Source organism: Pseudopipra pipra, chromosome 27 (assembly GCF_036250125.1).
Source record: "Pseudopipra pipra isolate bDixPip1 chromosome 27, bDixPip1.hap1, whole genome shotgun sequence".
Taxonomy (NCBI): domain Eukaryota; kingdom Metazoa; phylum Chordata; class Aves; order Passeriformes; family Pipridae; genus Pseudopipra; species Pseudopipra pipra.
Window position 1 is genome coordinate 2,870,988 of NC_087575.1, and position 18,981 is coordinate 2,889,968.

General features: G+C 44.9%; 1 protein-coding gene across 1 annotated transcript in view; it reads left to right on the top strand.

The window, feature by feature from the left end:
• The window catches only part of TINCR (TINCR ubiquitin domain containing), a 123,345-nt gene that overhangs the window by 36,076 nt on the left and 68,288 nt on the right, over nt 1–18,981 (top strand). The window lies entirely within an intron of this gene.

Sequence of the window (18,981 nt, forward strand, 5' to 3'; positions counted from 1 at the left end):
ACATGAGGGGACACTGATGGGGCCAAACTCTGACAGGGACTGTGAGGGACCTGCTGTGGGATGGGGGACACTGGGGGTTCCTGCCCTGGAGGCACCAAAGGGCTGTGAATGGGGGAACACTGCTCAGTCCAAGCTCCACCACACCGTGAGGCACCTGCTGTGGGATGGGCAACACTGAGGGCTCCCTGTCCTGGGGATGCTGAGGAAGGCACCATGAGTGAAGGGTTTCATCCCCCCACACCTCAGAGCAGCTGCCCCACGATCCAGCCTCATCCCTGGAGCACAGGGTGGGACCAGACCCAGAACATGAGGGTGGGAGTGGAAGGAGTCCAGAGCACAGGCAGGGACACAGATGCCCTGCTCCCGTGGGTAAACTGGTGAGCTGGTGACAGGGGCCCCCTGCACTGGTCACCCTAAAGGTCTCAGACACATCTCAGTGCTGATAGAAAGGTGTTTAATGCCACTCTTGTACGGTCTCTGCTGGAGTTTTGCATTTAATGGAAGTCCAGGTCTCTAGCAGAGTTTCCATTTGCTGCACAAAGTTTGCCAAAATCAACGTTGCCCTGTGACATTATGAGAGAAATAATGCAAGTAGCTTCTGTGATCTCCTCTGGTCGTAGCCAATTTATGGTCCTGGGCTGGATTTCTCAGAAGGGAAGACTGTTCTTCTCCCTTACCTTGGCCTCTCTGGCTCAGATGCCAGTCTTAAGAAACAATTCTCCAATAAATTCTGATAACGTGCCCCAGACTCCTGTTTTTGAGGATCACAGCTGCTTGGCTGCCATCCAAGAGTGAAAGAGCAAAAGTGACGGTTCTGAAAGGGGGAAAAATGATGATCTATCCCAGGACAGACCCATCCTTTGAGAGCCTGTTCAGAGGCAGAGCTGTGCTTTCCTCTTACCTCTTCCGTATCTCCTCTGCAATCACTTCTAAAAGGATTTCTGAGCAAGCTTGGGGGCAGAGGGGCACAGGAGAACAGCTCTCACTTTTATGCCTGGTGTGCCCCGGGAGGGGAAAGGGGGATGCCCTTGATGGGCTTTGCTTCTCCCGGGGCATTTTGAGCCAGTTCAGCAGAGCCCATCCCAGGCTCGTGCAGCCATCTCTGGAAAGCTCAGTTGCTGGGCTGAGTAAACGATCGTTTCAATAGCTCCACATGTTTTAAAACCGGGAGTATCTCGCGTTTAACTTTCTATAGTTTTCATTCGAAAAGTTCACAGGCTGGCCAGGAGGAGCAGCCAAACTCCTGTGACTGGAGCAGAATCAATACACTGAATGCATGGTAACGCCGTACACAAAGATGTGACTCATGGCTCTGTAATGTCACACTTGTGTAATCTTTCAATGTAAACTCTTTTCCTCTAATAAAATGCTCGTAAGCGAACGATACGTATATATGGGGCTGTGAGTCAGCCAAGAAAATATACTCTGATGAATTCAGAATGAATGTGAATGTTCCCTTGATAACACACCCCGAGCGTCTGTGTCAGTTTATGTGCTTGTGATTTCAGCAACAGCTATAACAAAATATTTTGTTTCTAGGATATACAACTGGATGTGGAGGTTTCACCGAGGAGTCCAGTCGGATGCTGCCTTCCAGTAGGCACTGGAAGGACTTTGTTTACAGCCCTGCACTGGCCCTGGCACCGGCACCAAACTCTGCTTTTTCTTTGCGTGAGGGAAAGGTTTAGCGGGCACAGCACATGAAAGCAAAGCTCACAAAATAATAACTTCACGGCCTTTAGTTTCTTTTTGTTTTCAAGTAAAGCGGCGACGCTAAAAAATCGAGAGCTGCACTAAACCTGGGGAGACAAACGGGAGAATTTATTTACCTTGTGAGTCACCGGGCTCTGAGCAAATCGAGAACAACTTTGCCATGACCTTCCACTCGGTCTATGACAGTTGTGCTGACATTTGCAGGCTTTTTGCTGCTCACAACGCTTATTTTAAATATCTAAACCCAAGTCCCTGGCAGTGATCTCACTCAGCATAGATCAGGAGTGATGCCACTGGTGTATAAATGTGAAGAATGCGAGATTAGAAAGTATTTGTTAATCTGCTGTGGGTAGAGGAGATCTCAATGATGTGTGATTTGTCTTCCAGCCAACGTAAACACGGACTCAGCCATTTTTTATATGGCAAAGTTGATTTTTCTAGGTGTTGCTGCTGATCTCTCTCGTTGCTTTTAGATCAAGAGAAACTTTTTAAGGGATTGCCATCATGATTTTGCAGGTTACTCGAAGAATCCAAGCAGGGGCTGTGCTCAGTGGAGCTCTGCGGCTGGACGGGTTGGTGCAATGCCCACGTCACCTGGCTGTTCGAGCTCTGAGTCACCGCACTACTCAAACAAACAAACAAAACCCTCCTTTCTCGGGGATTGTTCTCAGAAAGTCCTGATTGCACCTAGAGCAAACGTAATAGTAGTAATAACAGGGTAAACGAGCCGAGAATGAGACCTCTTAGCACCTTAAAGAAAATCACAGTACCGGTAACCCCCCTTCATATTGTAATGAAAGTTATCAGGATTTCCCTGCCCGCTCTCAAATTGACAGAGTTTTGTTGACTGTACAATTTTTTTGACAGAGTTTTGTTGACTGTACAATTTTTTTATTTATTTTTTTTTTTGCTAATTTAAACTGCAGGTTCTGAGTTAGCGCTTTTTAGAATCTGCTCTCAAGGAAGTTGATAAAATGATGTAAACGACCACATAAAATGAAATATACGGGTATGTGTTGGAGACGCACGTCTTAATTTGGGGAGAGAGACTTAATCCTCTAGGTCTTTTGTCTGATTAAAATTACACCATGAACTAATTGGAGAAAGGAGCCTTTTTGACCAGACCTTTCATGATTGGAGCTCGTTCCCATGCAGGGACTCACAGACAAAGATGAACCATCTCTTTGATGAGCTGGTGTTGAAGGGGCTCATTAAGTTTTTAGTTAAGTCATATTTTCCTTTAATACTTTTTCTGTAATTCTCCTCTGAACTATCTGCATATTTCCAAAGTGTTTCGTGAGGTCTGAGCACTGGAAAAGTGGAGCAGCAGACAAATACAAGACACCTCTCTTTGGAGAAGGACTCGAGTTGTGCCCTCTCTTATGGTCTTGTACTGAGTCACTGCCTGGCAAAGTCCTCCTCTCCCCCAGCTCCTTCATGTCATGGAGTGACAGGACAAGGGGAAATGGCTTCAAACTGACCAAGGTTAGGTTTAGATGGGATATTGGGAAGGAATTCCCACCTGTGAGGGTGGGGAGGCCCTGGCACAGGTTGCCCAGAGAAGCTGTGGCTGCCCCATCCCTGGAAGTGTCCAAGGCCAGGTTGGAGCAAACTGGGCTAGTGGAAGGTGTCCCTGCCATGGCAGGGAGTGGAACAAATGATCCTTAAGGTCCTTCCAAGGCAAACCATTCTGTGATTCCATGATTCTACCTCAGCTCCTGGGCCCAGGGCAGCACCACCACGTGCACCCTCTGCTCTCAGGGCTGGCTCAAGGCTTTTTGAGAGGATTTAATTTGTGACAGTGCTGAAAGCAGAGCACATGGGACATGGGGGGAGACTGGCAGGTGGAACAGAGCCCTGGGAGGCCTGGTGGAAATGTTGGTGGCAGGCCTGGGAAGCATCAAAAGGTGCTTGGAAAAACTGGGAGGAATCCAGGTTAGCTGGGACTGCAGGGATGGGAGGTAGAGGCTGCAAAAAGATGCCATGGAAACAAACATCTGACAGCAGAGCAACTTTGATGCCACAATTTTTCTACCTATTGGCCTAAGTAAGAACTGATTTTTGGCTATCCCAAAAAGCAGGGCTGCTTGCATGTTCCATTCCTAGAAGTGTGGCCTTCAGCTTCTCTGCATGGCCATGTGTGGGGTTTGTGTCTGCCTGGATGGTTAAAATAATCCTTTAACAATTACATGTTCTTCAAATCATGTTGCACTTCCTTGAGCTTTGTCATCTAGGACTTTATCAGTAACAATTTCTGTTTTCTTCCAGGTCATTGTTAACAACACTGAATGGCAAGTGATGATAAAAAAAGATCAAGAACTAATAAACCTGCTTGATTGAAATCTAAATTCGATCTCCAGATGTATCAGGCTGTGGTTGGACCAATTTGCATGTGCACACCCTGTTCATTTGTCGTGTGCTTGTTTCTTATTGTGAAAATCACCCTGCACATCCTTCTTTGAAACACCATTGTCATTAACCAAACCACCTTTATTTAGAATTCTTTTTACGTCTCAAGTCCTCCCAGACTCCTGCCCAGGTTTATGTAACACTGACAGGCATATCTGGGTCATTCTGTTTACCCTGTTGCAATATTGACATAATATTCACATTCCTCAAGTCACCTGGGGCTTCCCCACTGCTCTGAAACGGATTGATAATAAACATTAACCATCTGGATATGTCCTTAGTTGGTGCTTTTGAAACACTCACTGGTTACCCAGACCTGGCAACTCAATATTGTTTGAGATGAGTAGCAGTTGTTTTAACATCCTCCTTAGTTACTGGAATGGAAAGTATTTCAACATCATTATTGTCTGATCTCAAATACAGCATCTGGCTTTGTCCCAAAGAGAGAACAGAAATATTTTTTAGCACTTCTGCTTTTTCAACGTGGTTATTGACAGTTCTATTCTTTCCATTCCTGGTGATGGCAATCTTAATTGGTTTGATTGAAAGCCTTATTAACTGAGCTCCCAAAGATTAGCAAAAGTCAAGCCCTGAGGCTTCCAACCTGCTTTAGCAAGGCAGACCCCCATCAGTACAGAGGGGAAAGCAGCTTCAGTTCCATTTCAGTAAATAAGTCAAACTATATAAGTAAATTTTCTCAGAAATATGCAAGAAAATACATTCATGCTTGAGCAAATCATGCAAAAAAAAATCATCTGTTTAATGAATTTAATGGAGGTAATTATGTATTGTTCCTTGAATTTGCTGTGTGAAGAATGACAGTGTTCAGCTGGAAAGGATTTTTTTGTCATTTTTGATTTAGGGACTCTTCAAACCTAAATAGCTTATGCCAGTTTTTTTAATGATCAGCTTTGATTAGGTATGGAGCTGTGTTTCTGCCAGCTCTTACTGACGTGTGTGCTGAATGCACATATGTCGCATTGCAGATGTCCCTTTCAGCTGTCAATTAAAAACACATTTGAAAGATCTTTTTTTTTCTTTTTCTTTTTTTTTTTTCTTTACTTTTTTTTTTTTTTTTGGCAGAACTGTGAAATGATACCACAGTTTCCAAAACTCTGCAAACGTGTTGAATCGTATCAGTGAAACCGCTGGAAATTGTCACTCACTGATCATGAGAAGCAGTTCTCGGTTGTTACCAAATACTTTAGATTACAGAACCAAATACTTAATGAAGAAATGGGCAATAAGGGCGTGGAATAGCAGGAACATAGGACAAAAGTACCTATGTGGTTTCATTCAGAAAAATTACTCTTACTACAAAGAAATATCTAATAAGCTCCACAAAGTCAGAAGCCCGATAAGATGAAAATCATTTAATTCTGGAATACAGGAGCGTTACACTGGTTGTTCCTGGTCTGCATTTTAATTTATATAATTGGTTGGAGATGACAGGAGAAAAAGGAAAACGATGCCTTATCTCTCATGTCCACTTGGGACAATTAGTGATGTTGTCAGAGGCACCAAGTTAACCGGGTTTAGAAGTGAAAACTGTGTTTGGGGTTTAATTAATGCAGGGGGGAAAAATTCTGTTTGAGGGAACTTCAAAGCCCTAATCAGCTGCACTTTTTTCTCTTTTTAATTTGTGAGATCTGTTGCAGTCTGAGTCAGCACGGCAGATGCAGATGGCCTTCTTAGCAGAGCTTTTTGTCACTTTGAAGTTCACAGGTTTTAACTGGGGGAGGGGCAGAGAAGACTGGACAAAGCTTAAAACCAGCCACAAGAAGAGAATTGCTTAGAAGTGAGGAAGGCTTTGGGGTTTTTTTCCCCTCGTTGGCAGATGCACAACGTCGTTATAGGTTATGGTTTGATCTGATAAGTGGAGCTTTATTCACCAAATATACAAAGTAGGAGTAGGTTGCAAAGCCTCGTTTAACGTGATGAACATGTGGGGTTCAGTCCTCCTTTATAAAATACCTTCTTTGTACTGCACCTGTATGATTAGTCATATGTCCTGCAGTTAAGTAATGGGAAATACTGGAGCAGGCATTTCATTAACCGTGACGCTGTTAATTGGTGTTGCTGCCTGCCTGGAATTACTTTCCCTGTTTGAATACATGGAAGTGTGAATCAGAGCCCAGTGAATTGGCCAGTGAGAGGAAGACAGGCAGCTCTGCATGACATGTATGTATAGAGCAGCTGATCTCACTTGTCTTCCTGGCCTCTGAAGTCCTTGCAGACTTAGATCACTGAAGTATTCAGAATGGTATATAATTTTTTTCCATGATCACAATCACTTATATCATTATGATTAAGCTTTGAAACATCAGTGGGATATTTTTGGGACAGACTTTTCTTTCCAGACGCTTGGGCCCATTGTTGTGATAATTTTATTTTTTTTTCTTGAGCTATTAATGCCTACATTTCAAGATATATATATATATTTAAATTCCTGGCTACATCCGAGCTTAGGAGCAGTGCTTTGTGTCTTGTAGAAAACACTTTCAACTGGGAAACAAAACTTCAGCTCATTTTTTTCCACACACCCAAAATTTTGCCCCAAATGGTTGGGCTGATGCCTGCAAGGAACATCACACTTACTGCTGAGGGTGGAATCAAGTGCCAGTTGTCAGGGTTGACCCTGATCAAAATTACTAATATTTGGTGCTGTAGTAAATAGAGCAATGGGAGCTGAAGAGAACAACACTGTTGAAATCCCTCAAACGGTTACAGCCATTCTTGAGCAACAAAATGCTTTTTCAAGGGGCAGCCTGATACAATGCAACTTTGTAGAATGAGTTGTGAAATTTTCTTTTCGTTCGCCGCATAAAGCGCCAAATAAATGCTCGCAATAAAAACACGAGCCTGGGAAGAATGAGTTTTGCCAATTACAGCATAATGTGGGCTACAAAGAAGTGTTCAGTGAGTGCAGTGGTGCTGTTCGTGTCAGGTTACAGCAGGGAAAAGGTGCCTTCATCTGCCAAATAACCAGCGTGGGTTTTCTCCAGCATTTGCAAGGAAAATCACTGCCTTTGAGAGGAGGGAGGTGGGCCTGATTCCATGCAAAATGAATCTGGGGAGGAGAAGCAGGGTGGGAAACCGAGGCACGGGGACTGCAGGGCTCTGACTGGTGGTGGCAGAGCTCTGATTGATGGTGGCCCAGCTCTGATTGATGGTGGCCAACCCCTTCAGCTGGTGGTTGCCACATCCAGCCCCTCCAGCTGAGCGAGGCGAGGGGGGGCCAGGGTGGGATTAAACCTTCTGGAGCAGAAGTGGTACAAGCCACACTGGGCCCAGTGGTAACATTTTAGGGAGCCCTTTCACCTATTGCTCAAGAGCTTGCACGATTCGCCCTGTTCCCCTTTTTTTTCTGCAAGTTTCACATCGGAGAAAACCCGAGTTTATTTTTCGACGCCACTTTTACTTCGGCCCCGGAGTCAGACACCGAAACACCCGCGCGGCCACGGCTCGGCCGAGCCTGGCAACGCTCAAAATAAAGCCTGGGTGCCTCTGGCTGAAAACAGGCACGAGAGGAGCTTCTTCACGGGCTGTTTTCTGCCCTTCTCCTGCCCCAGAACCACCTGCTCGGGTGCGATGGCGAAGCATCTCATTCACAGGGAGTCAGCGGGAAGCAGCGGCCAAGAGGCAGCGGCGAGTGTGAGCGAGAGGGGATCCTTTGCAGCCTTTATATACCAGAGTTATTTTTAACCACAGCCTCCATGCTTATTACAGAGTTTCCTCTCTCAGACGCTCAGGAAGCCCACTTGGCTCTGTTTCCTGCTAACATGCGGCCCTGGCTCACAAAATCTCTGAGAACAACAGGCCTGAGACTGCTCGGCTCCATTAAAAAAACTGGCAACTTTTCAAGCCCTGACAGAAAACCTTTGAAAGCTCTGGATTTTCTCCAGCTAACGTATGAGGCTCCTACATCAGTGACAAATTAGACTGAAGCAGCACAAAACGCTCCTATGTAAATAGCCTTTTTCTGCGTTCGCCCTTTTAATAGTTCAAACGTTATTTATAGTTATTTCTCTGGATGGAAAAATATTTTTATTTTTTTTTCCAACGATGGGCTCTAGTGAAATGTTTTCCTTGTTTGTTCTTTTTTTTTTTTCTTTCCTTTTTTAATTTTATTTTATTTAATTTTTCCTCTGAGATTTTTGTGACAGTTTTTCTCTAGGCTCCAGGAGCAACCTTTCCTCTTCCTGGAAACCAGGACAAAATGGCTGTTGTGAGTTCTTCACTAAAAGGCCTGTGTCCAGCACAAATCTCTAAATGCTGCCATTCCTCAACTATTAAATAATAGTTATAACAGGCACAACTGAATTCTGATTTCCTGAGAGACAACAGGAGGGGTCAACTGCACTTTATCGCTGCCTTCACCCCCGCGTTTTACACGTAACCTCAGTCCTTTGTATTGTATTTTTGCTTGCAGGGCTTTTCACTGCAATTCCAAAGGGACTCCTGCTTCCAAAAATGCTTTCAAGTATCAGAATAGATGTGACCTTCATTGCTGAGAAGGCTATTTTATCCTGCCTTGCCATTGTACAAGAGCCTAAGAAATCTCACCGCGAGGTGACTTCTCGTATCTGTCGGTAAAAATGACTTGGAATCAGAGATGAGAAATCCAGGTTATTAGACTGGTGTGACTCTCTGATTTTCTCGGAGTATTTCCAGTATTTGTCATCTTTGTCTGGGTCAACTTAAGGGTCTTTTATTGCCCTGGGCATGAACAGGAACCAGCAGTGACATCTCCCTGTCCTTTCTAGTCCCAGGATTGTCTCAGACACTGGAGGGACAATCTGGGAGCAGGTTCACTGGAGCAGGAGGATTTCCCTGACCTGCCCTTTTTTTGGGCACTAAGGTGGTTTTATCCTTCCTTCCCAATTTTAATCAACCCCAGCTTGAGTGTGTAGGCTCAGGAATTGTAAAGCTCTGTACTTAAGGGAGAAAGTGATGGAGAATTAATCCCTCCCTGGCATGATAAGACCAGTTCTTACCCAGTCAATACTATTCCAGCTCTACAAATCTGAGGAATTCTCTCCCATTTTATTTCTTCTCCTTAAAGGATTCCCTTCAGTTGTGCCCTGGACCACTAGGTTATGCCTTACAGAAAGAAAAAATTCATTATTCTGTTTCTGAGGTCAACCACCTCTGTGGAGCTCACAGCATTTTTGCCCTCTGCCTTTCCTTTGGAGCTGGGCTATTATGTGAGAGCATCTCCAATGGAAAAGATCATCTATATCAGGAGGAAAAGAGCAAAATTCATGTGTTTTACTGGTCTCAATAGCTCTGCTCAAGCAGCTGTGCTTTGCTGCACCAGTGACAACAAAATACTGAACTGGAAGCTGAACAGATCAAGCACAATCTTGAATTAGTAACTACCACCATCTCTCAGCCACCATCTCTCAGATGACCCTTATTCTGATTGAAATCATTTTACTCCCCAGTTTATCTACATTTCACACAGATGTGGCTTAACTTATGCAGTTGAAAATTACTCTTAGGAGAACAGAAAAATGTAAACAGTTCCTTGATGTGAGAGAGCTGAATCTCACGTTTTGTAGCTTTTAGCAACTTGTTCTGCTGTTCATTATGGGGCTTTTATCCCACATCATACCCAACAGTGGGGCTTTGGCTGTGCCAGGGCACTCTCCTTTGAATGGGTCTTGGTAAGTGAGGCTTTTAAATCCAACCTATCATTTTGAAATTCGAAAATGTGAGTTTTTGCAGTTCCAGCCGTAGCTGGTGGCTCGATGGAACGAGCGGTGTGGAACAGCAGACCCACGTTTATTTTCAGGCAGGAAACCAGGAGTGCAAAAAAAAAAAAAAAAAAAGCCTCCTGAACTGCAGGGTCAGGGTGAAGCCTTTTCAAAAAAGGCTCGAGGTGGTTGGGCTGCGTTTATCACACCGCCTAAAATTGCCTTGTTTTGATGCTATTTGGGGCTCGGCGTAATGAAAACCTGACTTTGTGCAGAGTGACTTTCTGCGTCACAGCCCGTCCCGGGACAGCAACACCACCAAGGACAATTAGTTTGACTGTTGCTCACAATTGCTGTTTGTTTGCACTCGGTGGTTTCTGGTGGAAGCTGCTCCGTGGCCCTTCCATTCCTGCTCTTGCCAGTGGCCTCAGTAATTGCCCACCAGTCACCAAAGGACAGACTCACCAAGGACTTTCAAAGCTCACTTAACCCTCCTTCAAAATATAGCTGAAATTTATAGCTAGCAGCTTCTAAAATAACTCACATCACCACCACCTCCAAAAACAGCTCTGGGACCATGTGGCCTTGTGGTTATGGCTCTGGGGTTGTGGTGATGAAGTCAGAGATTCAAATCCAGTTGTAGGGAGATAAAAAGCTTCAAAGAAAGTGAAACTGCTCTTGCCTTGATTAGGTGGAAATAATAACACCTCGTTTCACTTACACCTGAAAAACAAAATTCAGAGCTGGAAAGCAGGTACGGGACAGGGTTTCATGGCCGGAGATGCACTGGGTGCAAAAAAACGTGCTTAGTAAGAAGAAAGCTCCTTCCCATTGTCATGTCAGGGGGGTTTTGCTTCTCTTGGTACAAAACATTGAGGTGTGGGGTGATAAAAGTAAAGGTTTGAAGCCCTCACAGGCAACCCAGTCAGACACTAACAATGTCCACTCTATTTTTCAATGTACTTTTTGGCTGAGTGAACTGTTTCAGATAGGAAAGGACTTTTGTTTCCTTAAGAGCTGCCCAGAGCTCTCTCCAAGCCTTTAGGGGACATGGATGCTCCACTGGAAATTGTTGTTATTTTTGTACAATCATTAGTAAATGCAAGGAGAATAATAGTTATATGATTGTACACTGTACAGGAGTTACAATTTGAAGGAGCCAAATAAAAACCAGATAGCTTTCTAAGCAGATGGCCTTAGCCCTCAGTACTAAAATTATCTAAACCTGGACTAAATGTAAATATATTTATGAGTTATTTGGCACAAGGAACAGCTGGAAAGCTCTGACCTCCCCCTCAATATGCAGAATTATCACGAAGACATTGCTGTCCTGCTCAGTTGTTCCTCTAACCAGCTGACATGTTTCTGGGGGCCTTGTTGGGAAATCCTTCAGGGAATTTCCTTCAAAAGCTGGGCCAGCTCTGATATTGGCTTCAGGAGGACCTTCCTACCTCCCCAAAAGAAAACCCACCCCAAACCCCACCAAAGCCCCACCTGGTGATGTTAACTTTCAGGTTTTGTATCTCTCACTGATGCTGTGCTAAATTCCCTCTATTTACACAGGAGGAATTTTAATTTGACCTGAGACTGAAAGTCAGGTTAAAGTCTCCCTTCACTGTACACAGGGTATAAATGTGAAGGCATATTTCAGGCATAAATGTCTACAAACTCTCTGCTACTGATGGTAACAAGAAGAGTCTATGGAGCTGTTAATCCTAAGAATAGCTGTTATTGGGTTTCCAGGACATCTAGAAGCCCCAAGTGAGCTTGTCAGCATTTTCTCTGATTTATTTAGTAGCATTTTGGTGGGAAAACACAGAGCTGATAACGTGCATCAATGGTACATATTGTCCCTGCAGGAAAATCCAAACCCGATTCCTCGGCGACAAGTTTGGCTCATTTTTCCTTGAGCTGCACTAGGATTTAGTCTGAGGAGAGACAGCACTGAAACATTTAGAGGGAGAGAACTGATGTTTCCGCTGCTGGAATCCACTGGATATCAAAGATGTCTTTGAATTTCTACAATTAGAAGGAGCCAAATAAAACCCAAATAATTTTCCAAGCAGATGGCCTTAGCCCTCAATACCAAAATTGTCAAACTCCCCTAAGTAGTGGTTTGAAGATAGATGTTAATGGATCTTTGAGCAAGAAGCATTAGTGATCTGGACTACAGCAACATTTTAATTAAAAAGTTGTACAATAACAGACTCAAAATGTAAACTTCAAAACATTTGAAGCCTAAATTACCGTGGGTTCAGAGCTGGCAGTGAGTGTGTAATTTTTGACATTCCAGACTGCCTTCATTATAGTTCAAGAAGCCACAGAAATACACCGTTACGAGCCAGGAATAGTTCTTCCTTTTATTTGGAAAGAGAATTACAGAGGGAGCTATTGGGAACTGGAGTTTAGCTCCTAAAGCAGGAGCAGGCTACAATATTTTTATACACAACTGCAACCACAGACTCGCACTCATTCAAACACGCCGGACTAAACGGTGCCGGCTGTATAAATACTCAGCACTAAGTTAAAACACAGGTTCTTTTTTATTTCAGCTTTGAAGGTTTATCATGCTATTTCTACTTTTGCAATATCATTTAAAACCTAGATGCCTTATATATATATATGTTAAAAAAAAAAGTACCAGTAACTTAAACCCATAAATTAAGACCACGGTTCTTCAGTCGGTTTGGAGAAAGGCTGATTCCCTCCTGGACATTGTTGATGGACACAAAGCTTGCTTTCATTTGTGAACATGAGCTTAAAATTACAAAGTAAATCCTTCTGGGTTTGTTGTATTATTTTTTTTTTTTCCACAACTGCATCATAATGTTCATATAATCTGTTTTTTTTTTTTTCTCCAGAAAATGGACTCGCATAACTCGTTGGTATGCAAAATATGTAAGGCCCCAGTCTGCTCTGAATTACACCCATGCAAACCGTTGAAACTTAAAAGGGAATTTAAAATATGCATGAGTAAGGAAAACAAATGGAGTCTCAATTTGCAAAGTTGCTTTGAGATCTTTGGAAGATTTTTTTTTTTTTGGAGGTCTTTAGAAGATCCTTACACACTTTGTTACCTGTGCCCTCAAGGCAGGGAGGGGATCTGATACTTCAACTACTATTGTCCAAAACAGGTTTTATCAATCCTTTTGATAAATGGAAAGGGTAGGAGCAGCTGCTGTCCCACATGGATGGTCTAAACTCACTATAATTCATTAAAAAACTCCAACGGAAAAAATATCCCAAATCTCAGGGTTGGTCAGAAATCAATTCTGGTTTTGTTTTACCCGGAGCAGTAAATAAACCTGACAAGAATAGACATGAAAGGGCTTTCTAGAAGTGGTTGGCTGCGATAATTCCACTCAGGAAGCTGCTGAAGAGCAGCACAGACTGGCTGCCCTCGCCTGGGCCGGCTCTTTTCCCTGGGTTATTATAAAATCAGGGGAATTGATTTTGCTTCGTGGCGTTGGTTGACTTGGAAGCTGCACTTCTGAAGCCTAAAATGCTGGGAGAGAACACTTTGAACGTACTTTACAAACTGCTTTGGCTATTTTCAGATTGACTATTGAACCACAGTGGAAGCGTATGGATTCGAGATATTTCGGGGGATTGTGTAACTGGAAAAAACTGTCCTGATTTTTAAAGTATTTTTGGCCTACAAGTGGAAGTAAATAAGCAATTTTAGAGACTCACTGGAAAGTAATTGCTCCTGCAGGACGCTGGCTGTGCCAGGAACTCTGGCAGATGCACTGAGCCCTCGCTATTAAGCTTCAAAAAAACCCCCGTTTTTTAATGCAAAAGATCAAACCCAAGGATGTATAATCTAAAATGTAAAGAATTTGGAAAGAATGGATGTCTGTGAAGGGAAATGTCTAAACATATGAAGTGCATTAGGAGGGAGTACAAGGGAAGAAATGCCTGGTAAGCTCCAGAGACTCCTTGGCTTGCCGTGGTGGGAAGCAGAAGCCGTGGTGGAGATTCCCTGAGTCTGGTCTGGTGACACACACACCTCAAGTGGTATCAGAGGTGATCCTGGGCTCAGCAGCTCTGCAAGACCTCGGGTTGGATGAATTCCTGATGCTGAAGACATGAGGGAGAGCAGGAGCAAGAGGAGCACCTTGTTTTGGGTGACACTGAACCCCTGGGACAGCAACCTTTAGATAGGAACAGCCTGTCCCTGCACTTCCATCCAGTGATTCATCGGTGACTAGGAAAGAGTCATAAAAGCACCACTGTCAGCTAATGTGTCATTAAAGGAAGCAGCTCTGCTTCTTTTTTTCCTAAACAAGAAGTTAACAAAGTGTGATTTTCCCCTGCTCACGCTGTAAGTTGGCATTTCAAAGGCTGGAGCCACTGGCTTTTGTTGTTGCTTTCCCGACTCGTCTGGAGGCTGTAATTGAATCCACCCAGGCTGGTTTGCAGGTCTCAGAATTGTCTGTTCTCTCCGTGGCTCCTCCATATAAATCCCTGCTCTCTGCTCCAGCAGCCTGAGAGTTGATCAGAAAACCTCAAGGGGTTGTGGAGAGCCACATGCTCTGTGAAGGACACAAGTGGCTTTGAAACTGAAGCCACCGGCAGAAAAACGTCAAGAGATGTGTTTGACCAACCCCTTCTCTCCCCACGAGTTTCTTTTTTCTTTTCTTTTCTTTTTTTTTCTTTTTTTTTTCTTTTTTCTTTTTTTCTTTTTTCTTTTTTTCTTTTTTTCTTTTTCTTTTCTTCTTTCTTCTTTCTTTTTTCTTTTTACCAACATTTGCTCAAACTGCCCTTTTCCTGCATTCCCAGGCTAAGGGCTATAGCACAACAATGAATTTTTTTCTTTTTTTTTGTGGGGTAGGTTTATCTTTGTAGGTGCTCCTTTGCCAATCCAGCCCAAATGGCCACATCCAAAGAAGCTTAAGCCTTCCTGAGGCACTCAGAATACTTCAGTACGGGATGACAACTGAAATAAAGCATTTTTAATGCCTGAGGATGTACAGCTTTGTCTTTAGGACTTGTATCTGGGTTCAATCAATGTAGTAACAGTGTAGTAAATCAGCCATATGAGTATTATCTCTCTGTTCACTCTACCAGGACTCTCAGTTCCCTTCTGGGATGCACAGAAAGGAGAGGGGAAAGCCTCCAGAGAGAAAAAAGCTTCCAGGTGACAATGAAATGCCATCCAGGCAGTGCAATGGGGGATGTGCACATCTCTGGTCCCATTTCCCCGAAAATTAAGCCACAAAACTCAGCTCCAGCCCGGCCCCTCTCCCCACACCTGCTCCCTCGGTGCTGCCAAGTCAATGAAAGTTGTTTCCCTCCTGGTGAACAATGAGTGAAAATCTGCCTGGGCTGGCCTCAGCTTGGGACTGGTTTTTTTTTCACTCAGGACTTTCTGTTTTTCTATAAAATGGACAGTAAGTATGAGGTGCTGAACTCGATCATATCAGCAAAGGTCCAGTTTCATGCCTGATAGAGATTTATAACATCATAACTCACCTTTTATTGTTTTCTTGGAGCGAGCACAGTGAAGTCATTGCATTCTAATTAAATTGTATATTTTTCATATACATGTAACATATAAACCATCTCTATTATAAGCTGTATTTATGTGCACACATGCACACACACACATATATATATACATAGAACCAAAGGGTTTTATCTGAGAGGTGCACTGGAGAGGCTACAGGAGGAGAAGAGCCAGAGACATCTGTGCAAAAAAAAAGTTATTTAGCCATAATGCAGGCTTTTGAAATTAAATGTTTCCATATTTATTTTTTTTTTAGGAAAAAACCCCCACAACTGCCTTGTTGTATAGTAAATACATGTCACCTGTGTATAAATAAACCAGAAAAGGTCACTAGCCCAGCATCAAATGGCACAAAACAAGCACACCCCAGTTGAACATCCCCATAAAAGCCTTTCCAGGGCTCCAGCCTTAAAAAGGTGGAAGAAAAAAAGCACAAAGCTCACGGAGTTGCCCCTCCACTATAAATCTCATAAACTCTCCTATCATGAGCTCCTCTGGGTGTTTGTGTCTGACTGAGGTTTTCAGTCACCCCTCTGGTGGTGCCATTGGCTCAGCTGTGCTCTGGGGAGGGTTGGGGTGGGACCTGATGCCAATGCTGTGCCTTTCCCACCCTGTAGCTGCCCCTGGCCTTGTGGCAGCACTTCCCAGTTAAAGGGGCTTGTGGCAGCAGAGGAGCAGCTCAGTTTTTCACCCCAGCAGCTTCTGCAGAGGGATGATCCTGCAGGACACGAGTGCACACCTTCCAGGGGCCGCTGGGGCGGCACTGGGGTTTTGGTGGCAGGAGGGAAACGGGGGTAGATTCAGGGTGTGACAAGTCACTCCAGGGACACGGTGCAGGCTCAGCACTGCCTGGTGCTGGCTGTTCATTCATTTGGCCAAGGGCACAGCTGAGTTCTCAACTCCTTCACAATTTCATATCAACCGAACTGGTCGTTAGAAACCACCGAAACTCAGCTCTCTATGAAAGCAATGGTCCCACAACCCCAGGCTGCTGAGCAGCACCTGAGGCAGGGTTTGAGCTGACTCGGTGTGAATCAGAGGGACTGTCAGCAAGGCTCCTTCTTCCCTTTGGAGCTGATTTGGAGGGTGCCTCTGTGGCCAGTGGAGATGCTCCTGGAGAAGGACAGGACAGCCCTGTCCCTGCCTGGGTGCCAGGCAGTGAGACCCTGCTGTTGTCTCTTCCTCCTGTTGGTTTTCTTAGAGCTCAAAGAGCCTTTTCAGCAGAAAAGCAATTCTTCAAACCTACTGTCTTTGAAACTGCAGCCTGAGCAAAACTCATTGCATCTTACCAATGTCTGCTTGAGCTCTCAGCTTTTGCTGTCACTGCTGTGGGAGGTGGGCAGGGGACAGACACTGACCCTACAGAAGAGATTCAAGCCCATCCAGATTTAAATGTGAGCGATAAGAGAGTTTTTCAGGCGAGGACTGATTTTCTCTTTGGTGTTTGTTCTCTCTGTGGTGCAGGGGAGGTTTCCCTGTGCTTGGGGCTTCTCGATACCACAGCATGAGCTGGTGCCAATAAAATACCACGAATCAGGGCCGGTCCATCCTGGGACCAGGGGCTGATGTAACACCAGAGATCTGCAGGGCTCCCAGCAGAGGTGACGGATTCGCCGCAGGAAACGCGGGTGAATTCCCTGGCCCCTCTCGTGGGGATCAGATGGGGAATCACAGTCCTCTCCCCGAGCTTCCAATTCTCTCTCTCTCCCTCCAAATTAATCTTGGCTCCTGCTCTGATGCAGCTGGTAAGGACGTGCTATGAGGCAACCCCTACAGGCACTGTGGATTTTGAAATGTGCTGCTCAGTGAAGCAAGTTAGTTGTTGTCATCCCCCCAGAAAAGTCCAGGAATAATATCTCAGAGCCAAAGTGAAGCCTGCCAAGGAATGAATGCCCTTGGGTGGAGATTACTGGTGCTGTATTTGTTATATTAGGCAGGCCATTCTTTAAAATGAGCTCCAGTAAACAAGCTGGGTAGCTGAGCTCTTCAAATGTTTCATTACTGATGAGTTTTAACGTTAAGAGCTGCTATCGTACAAATCTTGATCAAGGGAAAGATAAATGTGCTGTTTTTTAGCGTTTCACTACAAACATGGTGTTTGTGCCAACTGACACAATGATTAAATATGATCCTCTCTTCTGAGAAATGAAGAGAACTGTAACCACACCGAGCTCTTCGCCGCCGATACGAGATAAAAAGAGTCAGATCGTGTGTGGTTTCCTTCAGACCAAACTTGTGGCATAGTGTTTCGTGAATGATGCTGTCCCAAGGCAAAATAATCTGTTTTGCCCAAAGGTATTTTTACAGAAGACTCTAGGAGTGTATTTTTTTCGACAGAATAATAGAAAAAGTTCATTTATCCTCTGCACCGTGCTCGGCGCTGGCTCTTTGTTAGTGGAAAGGGGTTCAGTGCCCCAGTGTGGGATGGGAATTAAGAGGTGCCCAACTGCTTTCATTCTAACAATGGCTAAAAAGGCAATGAGCTTTAAAACAAACTGAATTTGTGGGGTTTTTTTTGAAATTAAGACTAAAATTCAGGCCATTATCCCACCACTGTGGGCCCCAGCCCCTCTCCCTACTTCTTGCTTAGCAATACCCCCAATAACCCCAGAGACAGGGGCTCTTGTGCAGCTTTATCCACTGTTGTGGGGCTGTCACAGCAGCCCCAGAGCTGAGGGTGCTGGTTAGCACAGAAAATGAAAAGCAGCTGTTTCTTTCTTTTCGAGAGTATCAGAAAAACAAGACGACGGTTCCCTCCCTATGTGGGCCAAAGGGTCCTTCAGCCCTTTCGCTTTCAGCCACACTGGTACCAGCAGTTCCCTGCCTTTCTCCGAGGAGCTTTCCCAATTTATTTCACTGCTGCTCTCGCAGGCCCGTGGGAATGAGCTACAACTGTCCTTCCCCTGCTGCACACCAAGGCGAAAGCGGTGGTAGAGCCACCCAAAAAAAACCCAGAGAGGCGAAGACTCGCAGCCCCAGCCACCTCCTCACCCTGAGGGTGCTGCACACGATGTGCTTTGCAGGCTCTCAAGGCCCTGCAGAAGGTTTGCTGTGCTAACCCCGAGGATGCCTCACCCTCCCCATGGGTGCAGCGCAGCCGTTCTTGGCGCTTCCTCCATCGCCAGCCCTGACACCGCACTGGCACCACCAGTTCAACTCCAGTTTAACCTCCAGTTCACCCCCAGTTACCAGCAGCCTCATGCCCAGCTACCAGCAGCCCTGTTTGCCAGGCTCCACCACAGCATCAGCTCAGTTGTGCCCCGTTCCCCAAGCTCCAGCAGGTTTAACCCAAGTCCTTTAAGCTCAGCTTTGCAGGGCACAGGCTCAGTGCAGAGCCCTGCTGTCCCAAATAACCTTCTGCAGCACTGGGCACCACCAGCAGTAAGATCTCAGGGGTGGTTCATTGTGACTGACACCTGCTTATTCCTCCTGTGCCCTGAGATGGCCCTGAATCCACAGCGTGGTATTGAAACCTTCCCTCTGCTGCTGGAGCTGTTTAATGGCTACGAACCAAAGGCCTTGTCTGATGGGGCCTGGCAGGGGGCAGGATTAAGTGTTGGACCACAAAAAGGCACGGGGAGAGCCTCCTTTCAGGAATGCATGATGGATGCAGGGAAAAGCAACCGTGACATTTACATTCTCTCTCACTCT